The sequence below is a fragment of the Panthera pardus genome, unplaced genomic scaffold (assembly GCF_024362965.1).
Source record: "Panthera pardus isolate Hobbes unplaced genomic scaffold, ASM2436296v1 HiC_scaffold_6, whole genome shotgun sequence".
Lineage (NCBI taxonomy): Eukaryota > Metazoa > Chordata > Mammalia > Carnivora > Felidae > Panthera > Panthera pardus.
This window is the reverse complement of record NW_026526991.1, coordinates 23,008,997-23,030,862: the sequence shown is the minus strand read 5'-3', so window position 1 is coordinate 23,030,862 and position 21,866 is coordinate 23,008,997. Positions and strand designations below refer to the sequence as shown.

General features: G+C 41.0%; 1 long non-coding RNA gene across 1 annotated transcript in view; it reads left to right on the top strand.

The window, feature by feature from the left end:
* The window catches only part of LOC109265380 (uncharacterized), a 54,483-nt gene that overhangs the window by 3,520 nt on the left and 29,097 nt on the right, over nt 1-21,866 (top strand). The window contains exon 2 of the long non-coding RNA XR_002079157.2: nt 4,474-4,525. This is a non-coding gene — a long non-coding RNA (uncharacterized LOC109265380). The remainder of the gene's footprint in view (nt 1-4,473; nt 4,526-21,866) is intronic.

The following is a 21,866-nucleotide window of genomic DNA, read 5'->3' as shown; positions in this document are numbered from 1 at the left end:
ATTGTTTCTTAGTAATGAGCATTGATTTTCACATATTAGCATGACAGTAAAGGGAACCTTAGATGTTTTAGGTGTACCATATTAACTTTTCAGTTGAAGACGTAGCTGGTAAGCATAATGTGGAGACTATAAGAGAATGAGACCCATCCTTTAGACTCCAAGTACTTTCTTAAAAGAATAACTAATATAAACCTGGGCTCTACCGTCCAAAGTTTCTCTTATTTCTCCTAAAAAGTAAAGGCAATTTCACACCTGTTCTCTTTTATCTTTACAATATCCCTCTCAGGAAAACCAATTGCTGTGCCTCTGTTTTGTGAATAGAAACGCTCACTCAAGAGATAGTCACAGCTTTCCTACAAGTCATGGTGTGCACAAAGCTGGGATCACACTCCGGGTCTTCATCAACTTCAGTGGCAGAACTGACTTTAACAGCTGAGAATGGAACCTTCTTGAAGGTGTCTATAATCCATAGAGCTCCTGACATTTGCTGGGCACTCAGAGCAACACAACTTGATATGCAATAGATTTCAAATCACCTGAGCTTCAGCTAAAACTTCTCTACAGTGGTTTAAGACCACCTATAAGAAAAACCCTCCTATGAATATTGTTTTCATGATAAAAAAAATTATAAGGCAGAGCCACCTTTAGAAATCTGGAGAAGACAGCTGGGAAAAAGCATTAATAATCTCTGCCCTATAAAGAACAAAACAGTGACTACTATTTAAAAGATGAAAAGGACATTTACTCTTACTATAGACAAGTCATGTGTGGCCCACCACAGGACTCTCTAGGATCAGTGCCTTTTGTCGACTATCTCCAGATGAAGTTTAATTTAGAACCATGTAAACATAGAACTTTAGGGTTGTAAGAGGTCTTAAGGGGCATCTTATGCAGGATTCCATCCAGTGCTTGACTTTCTTCAATAATATCCCCCCAACTGATTGTCACTCACTCTTGGCTTAAACACTTCAAATACAGTAAGGGGCCACTTCTCCTTTGAACATCTCTGACTGATGAGGGACCTCCATAAGTTCCATCATCATGCAGTGAACAGAAATGTGTAACTTCAACCTATTATTGCACTTCCAAGGTGGACTCCCAGAGAACTAATCTAATCCTTCCTCTATAACACGGTACTTTTATAGTTGGTGATACCTATCCTGTCTCATTTTCTCCCAGCTGAACAATCTCAGTTCCTCTAACCACCCTTAATAGGACATGGATTCAGTTTACCACCTCTCCTTGTGACCATGCCGTTGAATGTATACATTTTTATTTTATTTTATTTTACTTTATTTAATTTTTTTTAATATTAGAGGGAGAGAAACTGCAAGCAGGGGAGAAGGGCAGAGGAAGAAAGAGAGAATCTCAAGTAGGCTCCAAGCTCAGCACAGAACCAGACGCAGGGCTCAATCCCATAAATGATCTGAGCCGAAATCAAGAGTCAGACACTCAACCCACTGAGCCACCCAGGCACCCCTGAATGTATACATTTTAATATTTATTCATTTGACAGATACTTATTGAGTGCCTCGGGTATGTCAAGAACTCTCCCAACAGGTCTATCTCTTCTTATGTGAAGCCAAGAACCTAAAGATCAGGTATATAGCTCTACTAACAGAATACAAAAAATGTGGTCAAGTCATTTGGTAGCTTCCGAGATGATTTCTTCCAGAATACCATTTCCCATTAAACTAGACACCATACTTCTATTAATATTACTGAAGACTGAAGTGGGGTTTTTTGTTTCTATTTTTGCTTGTTGTTGGTTTTTTAGCAAAGAATAATGGTGGTTATTGTGGTAACAGTCCCCAAATCTCTATGGCTTAACTTGTAATAGTTTGTAATAGTTGTGCACTTCTCAGGTGACATGAAGTCACAGATCAGGAGGCAAGGGCAGAGGAAGGGCTCTCCTCAACACAGTCCTTCATGGACCAAGGCTTTGGCACATTCCTAGGACCTCAGAGGGCCCCACTACATCCAGCCCTAAGTCAAGGGAAAAGTGAAATTATGGAGAAGGCTTGGTGCTCTTAACTGCCTTTGCCCAGAAAAGTCACATGGATCATACTGTCCTGAATTTGTACAGTTCGTTTATTAGTTGATTTGTCAAATTTTTGTCTGATTTGATTCAGACCATTTATTTTGTTTTATTTTCAATCTTTATTCTGTCACAAGTTATATTTGCTATCACTTCCATATTCATGTCACTTTACCATCTGTACATTTCTTAAGAATATTGTTATGTCCTCATGAAAGGCATTAACTGAAAAGGTAAATCACCTGGGGAAAAGGACTACAGCACACTATTAGAAACTCCCTTCCAAGATAACAAAAATGAACTTTCTTTGTATTTAGTTACTGTTATTCTTCCAATTATGAAGTCATTTATATAGGTAGAAGATAGATGATTGATTGATTGATACATGATAGACAGATAGATGGTTAGATAGATAGATAGATAGAGTCATCTTGCTAAAACACATCTTTTCCTTATTCCCTTGCCTGAAATTCATCATTCAGTTATTAAATAAACAATTGTTTTTAACCTTTACTGTGGGTCAGGTACCTTGCTAAGATTTTGATCCATTTCTCCTTAATCCTCACAAGTACCTGTAAAATAGTTATGCTCATCTTACAGATAAAGAAACTGAAACTTAGGAAGATGAAGAAATCCAGCCAAACTAAGTAGTTTGGAGTCAGAATCTAAACTTTGATGTCTGTCTCCAGAGCCTGCTTTTGCATGTGCTTCATGACCTTTCATACCTCAGTGGGTCCTCTTCTCTGTTTTCCTTCCTCTTGGGCCATAGGCAGATGGGTTCAGGCAGGGAGAGATGGATAACCTCAACAGCACATATCTCGATTATTATCAGGGACCACTGTTATGTTATTATCGCTCATGGTTTTCCCAAGATTCAGTGTCAAGCAAACCAAGCCATGGGTTTCTCCATATCCAATAGACCTTTTGCTGGTCTTTTCTCGGGCATACTTTGGCTCTGTTGGCCACTCCTACTCTCTTGAAATACTTTCTTTCCTCAGCTCCAATGATACCTCACTCTCTTCTCCTTCCCTCCCTCTGGCCATTCCTTCTTTGTCTTCTCCTCTACTTAGGATTAAATGTTGCTATTCGTTAAAATAGGAATCTACGCCCCCTCTTCTCATCCATGCCTATAGCTGCCTCATCACATATATACAGATAAATCCAAGTGTACATGTGACATTTTAGAATTTCCTCTGAGCTCCAGACCCAAATATCCAGCACTCCCTTGGCTCACCACACTCAACAGTCCAAAAGCAGACACGAGCTTCTCTGGCAAACATGGTTTTCTTCCGGGGGTCTCTTAGCTTGCTTACCAGTACTCCTATGGACACCAGAATCAGAGAATCACCTCTCTGCCCATCACCATCCTGTCATTATCTTTACATTCACTCATTCTATTTCCGTCACTTCTACCCCAATCCAGCCCTTCTGTGCTATCTCTTCTGAAATAGCCCACTGGCTAGTCTGCCTACATTCATTCTGGTCTCCTGACAACCCATACCCCCACTGCAACCAGAGTGATCTTGCCAAAACCTAAATCTATTCACATCTTCCTCTTCTTTAAACCCCTTGATGGGTCCCCATTGTTCCCTGATCCCTAGCCACATTGACCTTTTCTCAGCCCCACTTAGCTATTATGCTCCCTCCTGCCCCAGGACATTTGTATACATTGTTCCTTCTCTCCAAAGTACCCTTTCCCATGACAATTCCACCTGAGGAAATCATGCTTCTCCCTCACCTCAGTGCCGACACCACTTCCCAGGGAAGACCGGTCGATTTCTCTTATATGCTCACACTTACATACCTTTCACCCTTCTTTTGTAACAGTTATCATGACTATCACTTTATATTTATTCTGGTATTTCTTTGATTAATGTATGTCTTCCCCACTAGACTATAACGTTTTTAGGAGCAAAGGCCATATCTCCTTTTAACCCCTCGTATTGCCAGTGCCTAATGGAGTGCTTAGCACATTTCTGTGAAATAGATGAATGACCCAGCCCATTCTGTAATTCTAATCATTTGATTCCCAGGAAACTGTCCTGATCTAATGAAAACTAAAATATCCACTTCATTATTAAATTATGTCTTCATGAGAATTCATTGTGGGTAGGCCAGAACCAAAATTTCCCCTAACCACTAGACGCATATTCATTCGTGTGCATGAAATCTACCATATTACTTCACAGCGCATGATGAAATATAAACTCCAGTGCTGGAATGTTTTCCAATAGTGAGCTATTAATAATTTAACAAAATTAATTCAGAACACTTCACTCAACAGTGAAACAGAGATGAGGAGGAAACGATGCGTGTACCAGTCTTCTAAGGTTGAATTAAATACGGCAAGCAAGTAAAAGGGAAAAGCCGCCGACCCTTCTTTAGAATGAAAGTCCCCATTTACAGTTTAACACAAATTTTATGTTTTTCTACAGATATTAAAGAACAAACATCAGAGACATAAATAAAAATCTCTGCTTTACACAGGTGAGTGACTTAACACGGTAATAGTCATTTGTCAGGCCTCAGAAAAGGGAAGAAAAATTGAAGGGATTTTTTTCTTCAGCATGAAGCAGTAATCAAGTCAAAGAAAAGCTTTCAGTAATTATTATTATTAGGAATAATCATTAGGACTCAAAAGTGAGGCAGACAATCCACAGAACATAGAATTAGCTCCTACCCAGAGGGCCTCACAGTTTTCACTAGAACAGCAGAGAAAAGCTGGAGACATTTATTAGAAAAACAGGTGAGCCACTAGTGGAGCAAAGTTTCCCAGTCAAAATCGTACTTTAAATAGGGAAGCCAGCTGATTTCTCTACCCCACCCACCAAGAGTTAAAGAGGAGAAAGATGGTGAGCAAGCTGCCAAAATCGTTATCCAAAGGAAGGAGAAAACAGATGTCCAGCAGTCAAAATGTAACTCATCAATAAGAAGCATTGGTATGTAGACCAGTGGTCCCCAGACATCAGAGCATCACCATCACACGAAGGCTTGTTAAAATGCAATAACTGGGGAGCGCCTGGGTGGCTCAGTCAGGTAAGCATCTGACTCTTGGTTTCGGCACATGTCATGGTCTCACCGTTAGTGAGTTTGAGCCCTGCATTGGGCTCCATGCTGACAGCGCAGAGCCTGCTTGAGATTCTTTCTCCCCCTGTCCCTCTCTGCCCTTCCCCCTCTCACACTCACCTGCCCTCTCTCCTTCTCTCTTTCAAAATAAATAAGGAAACTTAAAAAAATAAAAGAATAAAATGCAATAACTGGGGCCCACCCCCCAGAAGTTCTGATTCGGTGAAATCTAGGGCAGGCCCAGGAATTTGCATTTTAACACACGTTCACAGGTGATGCTGATGCTGCCGCTCTAAGGACCACCCTTCGAAAACCACCGTTTGAAAACCACCTACAAAACTTCTAATAATAATGAGTGCTTGCGCTGTGCTGAAGGTTTTGCATATGTCACCTCATCTCATCTTTATAACAACACTATGAAAGGGGAATAAATATCCCCAACTTATAATAAGGAACTTGAGGCTGAGGCATGAGTTAACCGGCCAGTCCAGTGTGGAAAGTCTAATTCCAGAGGTCAGGACATGGATAACACTGCTGGTGGGAAACACCGACCCAAGCAGGAGCCACAGGACAGCAGTAGAGAGGTTACAGAGATGCTGCTCTCTTATGTAAATGGGTTCTTCTCCTGGTACCCCCACTGCCCTCCAAAGAAGCCTCCATCCTAGAGGACAGCTCTGGAGTACAACAGACTATACGTGGGTGCCAGGGGTTACAAGCCTTCTCTATAGCTCAATTACTCATCTGTTTCATGGACCTAATAATTCCTCCCTCCACGGCTTGTAAGAATTAAATGAGATAATGTATGTAAAGCACTTAGTACCTGGGGCATCATACCAGCTCAGAAGCTGCTGGCTCTTTTATTATTATTGCTATTGTTGCTTCGTTATCATCAGCATTAATGTTGTCATCCTCAAGGGAAGAGCAATTATTTCAAAGGGAAAGTATAATGGCCTTGATAATCTTCAGTGATCAGTTCACAGTATTCCTCCTGTTAATCAAAAGCTTGGCAGTTTGGGTCACGTGGTTCTAATGACACAGGTGCTCCTGACAGAATTAGCAAAAAAGGAAAGTAAAATAAAGCAGCATTTGGTGCCCTACTTTTCTCCAGTATGGTTTACATGTTCTCCTAATTAAATTTTTGAGTAAACTTCGTTCCACAGCCGTGCTGGGTTTACTCAGATGCACTATAGAATGATTCACAGCCTTGATAGAAACTTCTCCGCTCTCGGTGCCAAATGCCTTGCTGTAGGTGCAACATGAGAATTCATCTATTATTTTACCCTCGCTTAATTAATTCCACTGCCAGCTACCTGTTGATGCTGGGGGTCTGTTGGCAATGCTGAACAAAGTCTTAAGTCAAAGAGTTTTAATAACATGTTTACTGCTGGGTGGCCTGCCACTTTTGATTAAACTTCATGAGGATTTATAACCATGTCTCCCCCCACATGTCTGTAACCTTTAAGGGATGTCTGATACAAAGCAAAGGTCATGGGTTCCAAAAGCCCTTCTAATAAATATGTTAGACAGCTGATCCTGAACATGCAGTGGTTTCTCATCCTTTCTCCGCCCTCCCCCCACTTGCTTTTTACAGCAATTCTCAACAAGGATAAAAATTAACGCGAAAAGAATTAATGGTTTAATTTTGCAAGAGCAAAGAGAGCGTTTACGATGTCTCACTGGGGAAAGGGGCTTCTGTCTTTGCTGATGACCCAAACGTGTCTGCCAAGGAGAAATATGGTGTCCAGTATCCCATTGAACTGCCACAGGAATGGATTGGCCGTGGCTACTGGCTTGACAGGTGCAATAAATATTAATTAGTGTGCTTGGCTACAGAGGGAGTAATGATATACACTGCTCCTCTGAAGCGTTAAATTGTAGTGTTAGTCTTGATAATGCCTCATCTTCTCCATCACGGCAGGAAAACATTTTGAGTTACACGCGTCTCTATATAGGCAAAGGAATAAAGGTTTATCTGTTGTCAGGAATATTGCAGGTGCAAAAAGTGGGGGCTAAGACTGATGTGAGTCAGGCACCAGGTATTCCGTGTGTGTGTGTGTGTGTGTGTGTGTGTGTGTGTGTTTTAATCAGCATTTCATGCGGCACAAACCAATTTCTATAATGTTTGCTGCTGTTAAGGGATAAAGCTGAAACATTTTGCTATTGTCAAGATACTTGATTAGGCTGGGAATGGATTTGAAAACTCCTTGTCTGAAACAACTGCCACAAATATGCATTAAATATTGGAGGAACCGTGTTTATTAGATTACAGAGGAGTTGGTATGTTTATGGGATGATCCCCAGTGTTTGTGAATAAATACCTAGAACAGCCTGGGAACTGGAGATGGCTGTATTTGGGAACTAAAGATAAAAATGCTCTTAAAATTCAGCTCTGATCAGAAACGAACAAATAAAACAAAACAAAAAAACAGGCGAGGAAGACGCAAGATAAGCAAATTAACATTAGCACCGATTCTAGGCTTTGCAACAAAACACGTTTTAGAAATGGGTATGTTTAGTTGTTTACACCTGAAGTTACAGCAACGCAACAGCATTTCACCAAGAGAAGAGGCTCTAATTAAATACTGATATTTTCCAAATCCTTAATTATAATGGCTTACAGTTCTGCCTAAGGGCTTCTCTAGGAGCTAATTTGCTGGAATATTACCATTTACACTTTTTCGTTTGTTGAAGATCTTGTTCCCTTGCGAATTGCCTTTTTTAAGTTTGTTGTAACTTCATTTGCCATTCTCTTTCTGGGAATGCTTCCTACCCCCTGTATAGGAAAAACTGGCAAGAAACTTGGCAAACAAAGTTTCCTTCTGGGTGGAATTCTTTCCCCCTCCTGCATGGCTTAAATGTGTTGATACCTGTTTTTGTACTGCAGCTGCAAAGCAATGGTTTTTGGCAACGGGAATGCACGTGTGTTTCTTATTCTCTCCTGGAGTCCTGGGTTCTAGCAGCATATCCTCAAGCAAGCATTTCTGGAGCTACAGGGGGCACAGGGAAGCAGCATTCAATGGGCACTGAAATATTAACTAATGATGAATTGCCCCCAGTCAGCAGACACCTGGGAACTGGCACTGGACCATTTTTGCAAAATATGCCTGCTGGGCAATCTCCCAGGACACAGCTCCAATCAGTGGGACATACCTTCCCCAACTCCCTCCTCTCCTGCAACATTTCCACCCGCTTTCCTAGAGAACAGAGTCCATCTCCTCACCGCCTCCCCGCCCCCCACCCAGGTCCTTGGAAAAGGTTTGACTACCCCCTAGAGGTGACTCCACGATTAATAGTCCCTGATATTTCCTGTCTACCAGACCCTTAAACACAAGGGGCCATTGTATATGTAGGCGCCTGATGGGGAACAGGAACTAACATGTGACTAATCACCTCTTGTCCCCAGCATGGAGTCAGATCTCTAGAACTTTATCCTTGGCAGGATGGACCAAGGGGTGAACAAGCAGGCCCATGGGATAAGAGCAAGGCATATTCTCTAGCCTCGTGTAAAAATGTGTTCCTCTACAATCCCCAGGACTACAAGATTCTGCCTAGCTATTATGAAACAATTTGTGGAAATGGCCAGGTTTCTAACTGTCATCAAAATACAGATAATTAATGAGATACTTGAAGAAGATTAGAATGTGGATGCTATGGCCCCGTTATTAAACACTGCCTTACTGGCATATGTGTCCTTCTGCTTTGAAAAATTTCAAAGTTCAATGCCCTCAATAAAAATCAAGGTATTTCCAAAGGCAAAGCAGGTGATAGTATTCAAACTCATACTGAGCGCATGAAAATGAAAAGCCCACAAACTGAATTTTGAGAAAAGTATATCAAAAATTAAATAAGCTTTGCTTCATGGAGCTCCAGAAATTCTTTAAAACTCTTTAATGTATAAGACGCCAGATCTGCTGTAGTCCTGGGCTACAACCTGATGGTTGGAATCACCAGCCTTCCCCTAGGCATGGTTAAGAGACTCAAAAAGAAAAACATCTAGTTAGATCAATTATGCTTTCACCCATAAGAAGAGAAAAGTCCCTATTGAAACCTCTAAAAATATATCTTAAATGCACGTCTAAGTAAGAGGGATTTAAAATAAAAATGCTAATGGAATTTGGGGGCGCCTGGGTGGCTCTGTGGGTTAGTGTCAGACTCTTGATTCTCAGCTCAGATCATGTCTCACGGGTTCATGAGATCAAGCCCCATATCAGGCTGAGCACTGACAGCTGCTTGTGATTTTCTCTCTCCCTCTCTCTCTGCCCCCACCCCCCGGCTTCTTGCATAATCTCTCTCTCTCTCTCTCTCTATCTCTCTATCTCTCTATCTCTCTATCTCTATCTCTATCTCTATCTCTATCTCTCTCAATAAATAAACATTTAAAAAATGCTGATGGAATTTGGAAACTGACATATCTGGCCTTAAATAGGGAGTCACCAGGAAATGTGAAATCTTGGGTAGATCACTTGAGCCTCGATTTCCTCATCTGTAAATTGAGTATAGTGGTACTTTTCTCAAAAGGCTATTAGGAGGATCCAATAAGATTATATTTTGTAATGTTTGGAATCTAATACATAGATGGTATACATAGTAACTACATGATAGTAATTACTACAATTATTGGTATTAAATTTCAAAACCTTCACAATGATCCATAAGGCCCTACATCATCAGATTCCTCTCCAAGTCATATGATGTGGTAGGCAGAATTACAGGGGGAGAGAAGACCCCACACCCAAATCCCCAAGACTGTGAATCTGTCACGCCTGTGAATATGTTCCAGTGAATAGGTTTAAGGGGCTAATCAATTGACTTTAAAATGGGGAGAGTATCATGGATTACCCAGGTGGGTCCAATAAAAATCACATGAGCCCTTAAAGCAAAGGCCAGCAAGGCAGTCAGATTGAAAATCTGAGAAGGACTTCATCTGCTGTTGCCAGCTTAAAAATATAAAGAGCCACATGGATAGTATGAAAAAGAAGTTCCAAGCACCAGTGAGGATCCTGAGCCTCAGATGAGAACTAGCTTGACCGCCATTTCGATTTCAGCCTTGACAGACTCTAGGCAGAGAATTCAGCTGTGCCCAGACTTCTGACCCACAGAAGCTGTGAGATGATAAACGGATGCTGTTTTAGGCTCCTAAATTTGTGGTGATTTGTTATGACAGCAATAGAAAACCACTGTAGCCATCTACCCCTTACCTAAAGAGACATTTTGAACATGCCATGCTCTTTCTACCTCAGGGCCTTTGTACAAGCTGCTCCCTCTGCCATTGATTTCTTTCCCCAACTTTCCACTCTACTAACACTATTCATCCTTTCGGTGTTGGCTGAAATCTGACCTTCTCCCAGAAGTAGTCCTTGGATTTCTTATCCAAAGTGGGTCCAGAGGCACCTGAATGGCTCAGTCAGTTAATCATCTTTCTCTTGTTTTTGGCTCAGGTCATGAACTCATGGTTCATGAGATCGAGGCCCACATCGAGCTCTGTGCTGACAGCTTGGAGCCTGCTTGGGGTTCTCTCTCTCCTTCTCTCTCTGCCCCTCCCCCACTCATTCTCTCTCTCTCTCTCTCTCTCTCTCTCACTCTTTCAAAATAAGTAAACTTTAAAAAATAAAAAATAAAGTGTGTCCCCTCCCCACCACCATTTACACTTTCTTTCAAGACCCTGTTGATCTCTTCCCAAGTCTGTCAGAATTTGTAATTATCTCGTTTGTCTTTGCTCTTGTTTATTTTCCCTCCTTAACTGTAAATGCAGCACATACCATGAGTCAATAAATAGTTGCCGAGTGAACATGGATTACTGCTTTACCTCACTAAATCCTTATGAAACATCAGGTGAGGAAGACACTATTAGTATCTCATTTTACAGATGATGAACCTAAAAAGTAAAGAGATTGAGTAACATTCTCAGGATCACACAGCCCCTAAGTGATTGAGCCCGTGAATGACCCCATGGCTCACGTTCTCAATCTCTGAGCTTTCATGCCCCTCTGATGGGAGTTCTACAGGTAGGAAAATATCAACATCACAGTTGATAATGTCAACAGATGTTATTCCCCTGAATTCAGATATTTGGAGCACTCTAAGTAGAACAGACGCTTAAATTCAAAACTTTGACTCCTGACGCAAAAATTGAGGCATGGTCTCTGTATTAGTATCCAATGGTGTGCAAAACAAAGTGGGTGGCTTCAAGCAGCAGAAATCTATTATGTCACAGTTCCAGAGGCTGCAAGTCTGAAATCACAGTGTCTTCAGGGCCACATTCCCTCTCAAACTTGTAGAGGAGAACCCTTCCTTGTCTTTCCTTAAATTCTGGTGGTTTCCTGCAACCCTTGGTGTTCTTTGACTTACTGATGCATGCCTCCAGTCTCAACCCACCATCATCACATGACACGCCGCCTCTGTGTGTCTGTGTCCAAATCTCCTCTTTTTATAAGGACACCAGTCATTTGGATCAAAGGCCCACCTACTCCAGTTTGACCTCCTCTTTACTTAACTAATTACACCTGCAATGCCCTAGTTCCTAATAAGGTCACATTCTCAGGTACCAAGGTTAGGATTCCAACACGAATATGGTGGGGGCACAATTCAACCCCTGACAATCTCGAAACTACAACATGTGATTTTGATTGGTTATCAGATGAGGGATGTTCTGCATGCCTGTGTTGGCCCTGCTCCTCTCTCTGCTCTCGCAGGGTTTCTCATCGCCCGGGGAGACCACAGCAGCTGAGGTCAGAGGCTGCTGCTGCTGCCATGGTGGCTGCAACAGGAGGGAGCAATTAGGGGAAAGGCTTGTTTGTGAAAGCCAGGCTCTGTCTCCTCATTACTGCCTCTCTCACTCCGCGCCTCATCTCTGCTCTCTGCCCAGGCTCTCGGGTAGTCATTTATGGGAAAGCACGTGATGGGCGTGTGTAACTGTGAAAGTGTGATCACTGCCTCGGACATTTGATTTGGCAAATGACATTTTTACAAAAGCGCTTGCGGAAATCTGGTGGACTCCTTTCTTGACAGTTCTAACTGGGGACAAAAATAGAAACATGGACAGCAACCGCCAAAATTAATGGAGCCAGATTATTTAACACTGAAACACCCGCTCCTGACTCTGCAGCCAGTCACAACTCATGTATGTTTTATTGTACTAGCAAGAAACCACAGCACAGCTTGAAGTGTGAGTTTGAGGTCACTGAACACGGGGAATTCTCCAACTGTTTCGCAGCTACCACAGAGTATGTGTGCGGAGCCTGCAGATTTGCGGGGGGTGGGGGGGGGGGGACGCGGAAATCTATGTTTTAAAATTAGCCAGTTGAAATTTTCCAGTAATAGGAAAATGCAAGATGAAACTCACGAATTTATGCTTCAGGGCATCTACTACATATTGGGACTGGAACAAAGGACCTCTGGCTTTTAGTGAAATATGTGTTCTGTTCCTTGAGCTGCTTGTTCCCACTCATCTCAGGCTTCCTGCTAGCCCATGGCTACCAGAAGGAAAGCAGTAAGAATAAAACATTCTAATATCTGAACTGTGTTGCTTTTTATGGAGTCCTGGCATTCTAGTTCAAGTGTTCCAAGATAACAGTTAGATATTTTAAGCTGGTATGGCTTGGGCACTAGCAAAGAGAACAGAGCCTGCCCTTTGCTGTACAGGGAAATGCGTTAACACTGTAGTGCCTGGATCTTGCAGGAGGTCTGAGGAATCCAGGGAAAGAAACAAGGTGTCCACAGTAACAAAGGAGCATTCTGGGGACATAGGGGCATGGTTGTTTATCAGTTGATCAATTGTTGTCAGTGTGAAGGTAGAGAACAACATCCTACAAATTTATACCTCAAAGCTCACCTTGAATGTAATAACCTGTAGATGCAATTTACCAAAATCCCTATGAGTAGGGATTTTCTTTGGGGTAAAATGTGAATTCTCCTAGCTGTCCCGTGCTATAGCTCCCCAAGGTCCTATGAAACCTCTGATCTGTGGCATTGTTTTACCGGGACCATACCCAACCATATGAGGAGTGTCTCAACTGAGGCCGAGGATAGGTCACTAAATAATTAGCCCCTCACTCACTAAAGGAGGAGTTTTCTCAGCTATTTCCAACACAAGATGCAGCATGTTTACAGGAAGCACTACTTTAACAGGAAACAAATATATTCAGAGACATTCATACAAACAGATTTTCTGCTCAATAGATGATGCTCACTCAGAACTCAGCCCCAGGTGTCCCCTAGGTAATTTCCCATCACACCCTGTGATGCAGCTGTCACAGGTCAGAACGGAATAATGGTTAATTCCTGTAGTGAGGATAGAACAATTGGAAAATCCATAAATCGTCTCTGTTTAGTTTAGAGGAAACAAAATGATAGCCTTGAGAGCAATCCATATTCTTGAATTCGCTGTCAATAATTAAAACTCAAATATCACATTTAAATAAAACTTGAATTTTCAGATTGGCTTTAAAAATTGGGTGATCTGGCCATCCTGGGCCTGCCTTCCCCCCATGACAATAGTCAAAGTAAGGAGCGGCTGGCCACTTTACCACAATCCCCACCTACTTGACTGATTTCTGTCACCTGTCTGACCTCTATGGGCATTTCAATTTCTGACCCTTGATTTTGTCTATTGCCAAGGCCAATTTCTTTCTGTAAGGAAAAGCCTCTGTATTGATTAAAAGTTTTCAGGACATTAACCTGTATTTTCTTAGCCTTGGTCACTGCATGTGAAATTCAATACTCAAACTATCCCCAAACATCTTCAATTGCTATTCAAGTCAGATGCATTTACTTAAACAAGCAATTAGCCTTGGCATAAAAGGCTGAAAAGAAATGAAGTTCACGAATCTGCTACTTGTTCTTCCCTAGATGATGCCATTAGTCATTGTCCAAGTGTTGATGTATAGCAAATGTGCCAATTCTAGTACCAAGGAGATTGGAGCTAGGAATGTCTAATGTTTCAGAAAGCTCAAAGGAGCAGAGGGTAGGGTTGGCTAAGAAATGGTAAATTTTCTAAATGTCTACTATGCATACAATGCTCTACCAGGCAGGCTATGGGCTTGGGGGAAGGTGTAGAGATTGAGAGAATGGACCCAAAAATAATTTAGGGTATACAGTTGACCCATGAACAATGTAGAGATTAGGGGTGTTGACCCCTTGTGCAGTTGAAAATCCACATATAACTTTTGACTCCCTCAAAGCTTAATTACTAATAGCCTACTGTTGATCGGAAGCCTTACAGATAACATAAACAGTAGATTAACACATATTTGTATGTTTCATGTGTTATATACTGTATTCTTACAATAAAGGAAGCTAGAGAAAAGAAAATCTTAAGGGAGAGAAAATACATTTATAGTACTATACTGTATTTGCCAAAAAAAATCTATATACAAGTGGATCTGCATAGTTCAAACCCATGTTGTTCAAAGGTCAACTGAATATGAGCAGACATATATATAGCATATATATGTCATATATATACGACATACTTGCCATTGGTTGTGAAATCAATAACTGGTACTTAACGTACAAGCATAATTTAAATATTTTGTAGCTTATATTTTACTTATTTTTTTATTCTTCTTTAATGTTTATTTATTTTTGAGAGAGAGAGACAGAGACAGAGACAGAGCATGAGTAGGGAGGATCGGGGAGAGAGGGGGACACAGAATCCTAAGCAGGCTTCAGGCTCCGAGCTATCAGCACAGAGCCCGATGCAGGCTCGAACTCACAAGCCATGACATCATGACCTGAGCTGAAGTTGGATGCCTAACCAACTGAGCCACCCAGGCACCCCTGTAGCTTGAATTTTAAATAGGAAAGACAAATTCACTGTGTTATCTGAAGTCTCTTTATAGAGGCACCTAGATGACTGAATCAGATAACTGTCCAAGTCTTGATTTCAGCTTAGGTCATGATCTCACGGTTCCTGAGATCGAGCCTTGCATCTGGCTCTGAGCTGACAGTGTGGAGCCTGCTTGGGATTCTTATTCCTCTCTCTATCTATCTCTCTTGCCTCTCCCCCACTCACACGAGCACTCTAAATAAGTAGATAGATAGATAAACTAAAAAAAAATACTAACATCTTTACAGAAGATTCATAGACTATCAGAAATATGCACAAACATGCAGAAAAAAATTCAAAAGTCTTTAGTCATTTTCACCTCTCTGCATGGAAACAACCACCAGTGTTACTTGTAGAGTATTCTCTATGAAATTTGATTCAAGTTTGCCAAAAGGGAAAAGATGGCTGAATTAAAATTCCATGCATACTTTACCATTGTTTATGGTGACGGGGAAAGGAAGACTGTGTAGATGTTCCTCACGGGCTCCCATTCCCCTTCTTTTCTCCAAAGCCCTATACTTTCCCTACCCTGGAAGCATCCTCCCCAAATTCAAGATCCAGCACATGTCCCCCACCTTGGAAGTCACAAGGCATGAACTGGAGCTGAACCGATGGACTACTTCTCCTCTTAAACAAGAGGCTTATCCAAATGTCAGGCTTAAAAGAAAGAAACTTAAAAACAAACACTAATTTTCAAGCACTTATAGAGTAAGCCTTTTCTTTCACAGCTTAAGCAAGGACTTGACTGAAACAGATATTCTTGCTAAATCTGAAAGGATGGCAAAAAAAAAAAAAAACATTTTGACTCAGTTTTGTAAAAGATTGGGGAGGGATGAGTTACTGTAAAATAATATAAAATAAATAAATACTTATTGAGTACCCACTGTGTGCTAGGTTATGTGCTAGATACTGCAGTTTTTAAAAATGTGGCCCCTGACATAAAGGAGCCAGTCCGACAGAAGTCAGACATAATAAATGCTAAAATAACAGTACATACAATATGGAAGTATTTCAGAAGAAAACATACTGGATGTATTAACTAGCTACTGCTACATAACAAAGCACCCCCAAACTTATACCCAAAACACCAACAATTGATAATTGCTCATATGTCTAAGGGTCAGCTGAATGATTCTGCTGATCTTAGCTGGGCTCAATTACATATCTGTGGTCAGATGTTGGATGTTTAGTCCAGGATAGCCTTGGTTGTATCAACCTGGGCTAACTTTGTTCTATTCCACACTAGTCTCCTTTTCCAGTAGGATTCCGTGGATGTGTCCTCAGGAAAAAATTCAGAGGATCAAGGGGTAAAGAAAGCAGAAATTGCCCCATGCTATATATAAACCTTTGCTTGAATCAAGTTTGCTACTTTCCCATTTGCAAAAGCAAGTCACAATGAACAAGCCCAGTATCGGTTTGGGAAGAAACCATTAACTAACAGAACAAAGGACATAGACACAGGGATGCCATTTAATTTGGGTCATTGATGCAATCACCCTACCATACTGGAGAAAGAAGAAAGAGTATGTGCGATGGTTTTCATATGATGAATAGAGACTGGAAGAAAGAACGGAACCAGGATCTAGGAGACCAGTTAGGAGCTATTGCAGTTGTACAATTAATTGATAATAATAATAATAAGGACTCGAGCTAGGGTGACAGCAGCAGGGAAGGCAAGAGGGGGAGGGATTCAGAGGCATCATGAGAGCAGAATCTATAAGAATGAATGGATATCAGAGTGGGAAGAGAGAAGAATCAAATGTGAGCTACAGTATGTTGAGAACCTGAGTTGATGACAATGATAGTACAGGTCATGAAACGGAACAGGCTTGGGTGCAAAGTGACAGGACAGGTTCTGGTTTTGGCACGTTGGTTTACAGGTATCTGCTATAATAGTGAGATCTAGCAATCTGCCATATAAAGAAGAAAATTTCCAAAGATTAATGAACACTGCTTAGGGCAGTTGTGGTAAATTGGAAAGAGCCATGAATATGGAGCTAGAACTGCTGGGGTCCCAGCTCTTCCCCTTATTAACTGTGTAAAAATATGAGGATAAAGCAGAGAAGAAAATGGCGACACAGGGGGTTACCAATTGTTCATTTACTGATATGTTCTGAATCCTTTGCTTTGCTTTAGTGCAGCCTCTTCCCTCAGCCTACATCACCTGTTCATTTTTAAAAACCAGTCATGCCTACAAAATTCTAGGGGAAATAAAAAAGATCTGTGCATTCAGAGGGACATGCATTTCACCTACAGGTTTCAGAAGCCATTTGGGATTTTTTTAATATCAATGAGCTCTGTTCAGATAAGCGACTGCTGTATTTTTTTTTCTTTAAGCCTTTAAGTTACTGTAATTTTAAAAATAACTTCAGCTGTTTTGCATTTATATTAAGACTTATTTTTGCATTATTATTTCATCAGGAAAAACTTGACTCAAATAACTTTTAAATATGATTTCAAAAAGGTTACTGAGTTTGTAAATGTGATTAGATTGGATTTGGATGCTAAAAAGTATTCCAGAGAAACATATGTATGATTTTATGTTGAAAGTGTATAGAAAAGCAGAGAGCCATTATACCAAAACTGACTCCACAGACCACCTTTATAAGCATATCTATTACAAAAAAAATTGAGGTTAACTCTGGAGTGAAGAGAGCACAGAATTACTGAGGAATCTTTGGAATAACCACATTTAGTCAGGCCAAACACACTCCTGGACAGGACTGAATCTGAGGTGGGTTTAGGGGAGCAGAGGACAAGAAAGAGAAAACAATGCAGAAGAGATGGCAAGGGAAATGGCCTATTATGTGCTGTATGACCGGCAAGCATTTGCTTTTGGAATGAAGAGTTGAGTTGAAGGCAGAATCCCAAGGCCACTGAAAGCCCCTGAACCTACACATGAAGATCAAACTCATTAGACCTTGACCTTTACAGCCTTTCTAGACTTGCGCCTTTCCTCTCTGAGTTTCTCTCTCCCTACAGTGAGATGACTCCACCTCACTATCCCGCCAGCCTACCATACTTCAGAACTGGGGTTGGCATCCACCTATGGTAGGGAGTGTGGCCCTCACTGGTGGCTATGTGTAGTGTCACCTGTGCAGCTTTGTCAGTCCTGCTATTTGTTTTTAATATATCTGTCCTCCCTCTCCAAAAGACAGAGGACAGATATATTAAATTCCTTGGCATCAGAGTCTAAATTTAATGCAAGTTTGTGGAGACAATGGTGAAGAAAATCAACATTTATTTTGAGGGTGATTTTAATGAATCTGATAATGATTGGCACCTCCCTATGAAAACATGATACATAGGTCACAAAGAGAGACATGCGCTTCTCCTCCTTGTGGCAGATTAATGACTTTTTGAAAGCTGCCATCTTCAAGAGGCTGCGAGAAGGACCACAGGGAGAGACTGTGTAAGAATAAAAGTCAGTGGTTCTCTCCCAGTCTTCCAGCATCTCTCAGAAAGGCTTGCTAGGTCTATAACTCAATTACATTTGCTGTGAGGCCGTGCTCTAAAAAAAGAGGATGGTAGGCTTCTGTTGTTCTCCCTTTTAAAGGGGCGAGCATAAGAATAGCCTTTTGAGCAGAGCAAAACAGTCTAAGCCTGGTTGCCAAATAGTCCGTGTGTAGGTGCCTGCTGTTTATAGTCATTAGGTACACATGCCACAATGGTGAGTATAAGGACAGCCCTTCTCACTGGAAGGAGGATGTTGTCAAGCATCCCCAGAGCCACCCTCAGCTTCAACGATTCACTAGAAGGACTCACAGAACTCAGAAAAACTGTTATACCCACTGTATGGCTAACCACAGTGAAAGGATACAGATTAAAATCAAGAGAGACCAAACACAAACTTCTAGTTGTCCTCTCCCAGTGGAGTTACACAGACAGCAGCGAATTCTCCCAGAGCCAATATGTGACAACACATAGGGTATTGCCAACCAGGGAAGTTCACCAAGCTTTAGAGTTTAGGTTTTACTGGGAGTCACATAGTCATGGAGTATGAAGCTGACCCTCATTACCCAGCCTCCAGGACCACCAGAGCTCAAACTGATATCACATGGTCCAAGGCCCCCTCCATAAATCATATTGGTGTAGTTCAAGGCCACAGGTAAACAAAGACACTCTTGTCAAGTAGGATATACCAAAGTCTTAGAGGTTATCTCTCAGGAGCCAGTCAAGGGCCAGACCTTCCTCTGGAATGTGCAGGGTTTGAACATCCCAAACCTGCTGAGTCAAACCTTTACACACCGAAGAGAAGCAACTCAGGATATACTTGCAAGGTCATTCACTGGAAAATTCCCGCTTGTCTTTCCATGAGGGGAAGGGAGCTATGCTCTGGGGGTCCCCACTTTCTTTATTCTTATGGAGGAGGCCAAAACTGAAGTCCAACCATACATACATTTGAGTTCACAATTTGATGTCTGTAAAGCACAATACTTTGCAATCCCGCATGTAATAGAGGAGCATAATGTATATGCCAAAAAACAAGAATGAAAACGCAAGTCTTTCAGCATTTTCTGGGCTAATTAGCCTTCTGCTAAACATTTTGAAAAGTCAAGAAATAATCTTTAGCCTGGAAACAGTCTTTGGTTTTCAGTATTTTCTTTCCTTCTTCCATACATGTGGCTATCAGATTTTTTTTTTGAGAGAAAGAGAGAGAAGAGAGAGTAGGGGAAAGGCAGAGGGAGAGGGAAAGGGAGAGAGAATCACAAACAGGGTCCATGCTATCAGCATGGAGCCTGATGCGAGGCTACATCTCATGATTGAGATCTAGACCTGAGCCAAAATCAAGAGTATGATACTTAACCAACTGAGCCACCTAGGCGTCCCCATCCCCAGATTTTTATTTTAATGTATGTGCCATAGAAATATCTAGTGTTGAACTTTTGGGAGGCCTCAAATGCAAGTAAAAACATCTTAATACAATTCGTCTAAAGAGAGACTAATATACATAAGACAATTCACTCCCTCAGATTATACGCTGGTCTGTGAAATCTGTGAGTTTTTTAAATACAAAACTCTGAAAACCTTTATCCATTTTTTCCTGCTTACTTTAAAGTGCTTACAAATTAGGTCTGTGCTCTTTGATCCAGGTTGATTTATTTGCATTTGTATTTAATACTTTCACCAAAGGGCAATGGCAGCTTCTAGATATGCTAAGAATCCTACCTTTTTATGGGTTGAGAGGAAAATAATCTACAACATTCAGAGAACTGAACAAAGATTGGAAGTTTGCTTTGAACCTGGGACTCTCCTACACTTTACCCAAGCCCATGCCAAATTTGTACAGGTGTACACCACATGAACAGATGAAAAAATGTGATTATAAGAGCTCTTAGGATGCACCTGAGCCTATAATGCATTTCTCCCAAAGTGGACTTGTGCATCTGTTATAAACTTGAAGTATTTGTTTACTTGCCAACAAAAAGCTACTTAAATTGCTGAGCATGTACCCTATTAGGTCTTACCATTTTAAAAAGAAGAAAAAAGAAAAAGGACAAGATGAGATGACATGACAGGAGTGTCACAATGTGCTCAATGTCTTTCAGGGACTACAGAGCTCAACAGAAGAGGCACAAGATTTGAGGTGTCCTAACTTTCAGAATATTGTAGTGATATATCACCATCCTTTTGTTCTGAGAATGCATTGTCACATAAGGAGAATGTTGAATTGTAAAGGTTATTTAATGTGGCTTTTGTAATAAGGTTTGTTGAAAGCAACACACACACACACACACACACACACACACACACACATATTTGGAAAATAAATATGGGAAAGATGTTCCCTACTCCAGATCCTGGATATTATCAAAGATATTCTCTTCGTATGGTCCTTCTGCTCCTTCTCCGTAATACCCATGCCCCAGATTCTTACTTCTCCACCCATTTTGCAGTCTCCCACACCTGTTTTTCTCTACACTCCTCCAATTTTTCATTCACTGAACAAATGGCTTTTAGTGCCCTCTCAACCAGTCCCTGCCCCCATGGAGCTTAAACTCAAGTGGGGCAAAACAGCTCATTAACATAACATATATGCAAATTAAGTATGTTAGAAGGTGCTGAGTGCTACAGAGAAAAATAAAACAAGGTGAAGGGGATGAGAAAGAGCCAGAGGACTGAACAAAAAAACTTTTCCCTGTTCCTTCTGTTTTCCTTTGTGCTTCTTAGCTGTACTGACTCGGCTTGATTTGTTGCTGGAAGAAAGCAATCCTTTTCCTTTCTTCCTTGCCTTCCCACTGGTGTGTACATTGCACCAATAAAAGTGATAAATTTATCATATTATTTCTTTTAATCCTCAAAACAACCTATTTGAAGAAAATTAGCCCTCAGAAAATGTGAATAACTTAGTGAATGTCAGGTAGCTACTTAGTAACAGAATAGGAATCTAGAACCCATCTTCTCTGAAACCACATTGCCTAGACTTTTGTACCCATCGTCACTCCCATTGTTCGACTCAAGAAAGAAGAACTAAAGGTATGAATATCAGGCCAGGTAGATAGAGGAGAGAGAGTCCCAGGCAAAACGGCAAAAGTATCATTCATGAAGCCAATCAGTAAACTGTGCATGCCATGGGCACTCAACAAATCATTCAACAAATTCAACTTATTGAGTGTCTACTATACTATGTGCTAGGTGCTGGGAGTCATCATTACTTTGTATGAAAATAAGATATGTTAGATTAAAATCAGTAGGCAGTGGCAGGCTGAGAAATGCATGTTTTAAATAAGAACAGAATATCCTATTAATAATTGTTGGATCTATTACTTCAATGGAGTCTAAAAAAATATTCATATATGGAAAGGAAGAAGAAATAAAGGACACAGGAGGTGTAAATAAACTAAATTTAAAACTAAGGGCAGCATTAAGTTTTAAATCAGAGAGTGTTCGCCATTACCTTAATAGTTCAGGAAGGTGAAGTAGGGCAATAGCATT